Source organism: Pteropus alecto, unplaced genomic scaffold (genome assembly GCF_000325575.1).
Source record: "Pteropus alecto unplaced genomic scaffold, ASM32557v1 scaffold88, whole genome shotgun sequence".
Lineage (NCBI taxonomy): Eukaryota > Metazoa > Chordata > Mammalia > Chiroptera > Pteropodidae > Pteropus > Pteropus alecto.
This window is the reverse complement of record NW_006494611.1, coordinates 8,350,390-8,352,349: the sequence shown is the minus strand read 5'-3', so window position 1 is coordinate 8,352,349 and position 1,960 is coordinate 8,350,390. Positions and strand designations below refer to the sequence as shown.

The window sequence follows — 1,960 nt, the reverse complement described above, 5'->3', positions numbered from 1 at the left end:
TTCAACCACAGGAACCCATTCCTGTTCTTTAGAGTATCCTTCAGAGTTGTGACTACATTCCTTTGTCTTTGGCCACATTTGTCATCTTAACTTGATATAGCCCCATGAAATTACAAATATTTGTCCACCCCATGAGGACCTCTTCCTGTATCCCCTTGACTTTCTGTGACTGCTTCTATTTTTATGTGTTGCCTTTCTTCTTGTGTTAGTGTCCTCCCCAACTTTTTCTTATAAAAAAATTTAGTCTGTGATCAGTTTTTCATTTTATTCTTTCAAATTGTCTTATCAAACCTATTGTCAGTAAAGTCTTTTTGTTATACCTTTCCCCAAATGCTGTCTTCGAAAGTTTCTTCTATTTTCTCCAACCAAAAACAAATAAGTAAATATAGTTTTCTAATAAAGCTTTGGGTTTAATTTCTACTTTGCTGTTGTATTTTGTATCTAGATGAATTTGACAGTCTGCCCCTAGGACATGAACTCTGTCATTTCTTCTCTCAAATAATACTGAATATGCTCTCTGCTCAGTAATGGTAACTCTTAAACGTATAATAAAAGATCACTTAGGAAAAGTCCATTTTCTTAATCAGCAGATTACCTTTTATGATAACATTCTGAATTTAATATTTAGCATTTATCATGTACTCACTCACACTCTCAAAGGTACTAAGCATTTCATATAGAAGTGGTCCCTGGTGTCAAAGAGCTTCCATCATAAAAGGTTTTGACTTATAACACAGATATAGACTGAGAAACCAGTTTTCAATACCTACTCACCCTTTTTTATAGCACCGTTGATTTGAAGAAATTCATATACTTTAGCAAGGCATGGTAAATACAGTGTAGTAGAAAATAAGATCAGAGGTTTATATGATTTCTCTTTCAGATGTATAGATGGTTTCATTGCATATAAAGAAAATCCTGGGATGCCTGTATAACTGCCAGAGATGAAAAGGGAGACAACAGTTTCTAAGGAATGGTGGGCATTGAGAGACAATAAAGTAGTTCAGAGTATGGGATCTGAAGTCAGACTTAGATTCTCAGCTCTACTCACTCGTTATGTGACTTTGGGCAACTTACTTAATCTCCCTGGCATTTGATTTCTTTATCTGTAAAATTAATACAGTGATTCCTATTTCATTAAAGGATGTTGAAGAAGTCAAAATTACTAAATTGTAATTATTAACCAGATTTAGAATCTCTTCATTCAGAATGTTTATCTGCAACGTGTTTATAGAATGAAATTGTTTAGAGAAGAGTACCTTTAAACCAGAATTATTTCATAATGTGTCTTGTTTGCCCTTTTCTTTATGTTGGTGTATCATGTTTCTTCCTCCTATTTTTCAGAACCATTATTTTAGCTTCTTCATTGCAGATTTCCCTCTCCATATTAACACAGGAGTCAGAGCCAGCTACCTTCCTGATAGGAAATTTTCTCAACTAATTTTCAAGGTGTATAATAGGAAGAGGGCAGGGAAGAAGTGCTCCTGGAGACATCGAACAATTAATTATATTGTAATGGAGCTATAGAGGGAGGAATGGATGACTGGCCCAGAGAAAACATGATTTCTCTGGTGCCAGGATTACACTCAGAGGCATTTCTGCCTGTCTCCACTTTGCAAGGCATGGTGCCAGTGAGAACAGCAGTTAGTACACCCATAGTGGGGTTTACTAGCTTCCACACCGTGTTTGGTGGGTTCTTAACTTCAGGATGAGGAATTAAATTTTTTACCCAGCAGGAAGTGATTGCCATTTACTGATTTTTTTTTCGTAGCAAAGATCTAGCTTGGGATATGAGTATTCTAGAGATGTGCTGTCATAAGGAAGGAGATGCTAACAAATGTTGCTCACTGGAATCAAGGAAAGGCAGTAAAATGCATGCATGTATATACGTAGCCAGGAACACACCTGTGAAAGTCAATTTCATGCCTTAGACTTGACAGCACAGTGCTTTTAGGCATTT

At 36.2% G+C, this 1,960-nt stretch overlaps 1 protein-coding gene across 8 annotated transcripts in view; it reads left to right on the top strand.

The window, feature by feature from the left end:
- Nucleotides 1-1,960, top strand: part of BTRC (beta-transducin repeat containing E3 ubiquitin protein ligase) — a 148,571-nt gene that overhangs the window by 130,173 nt on the left and 16,438 nt on the right. The window lies entirely within an intron of this gene.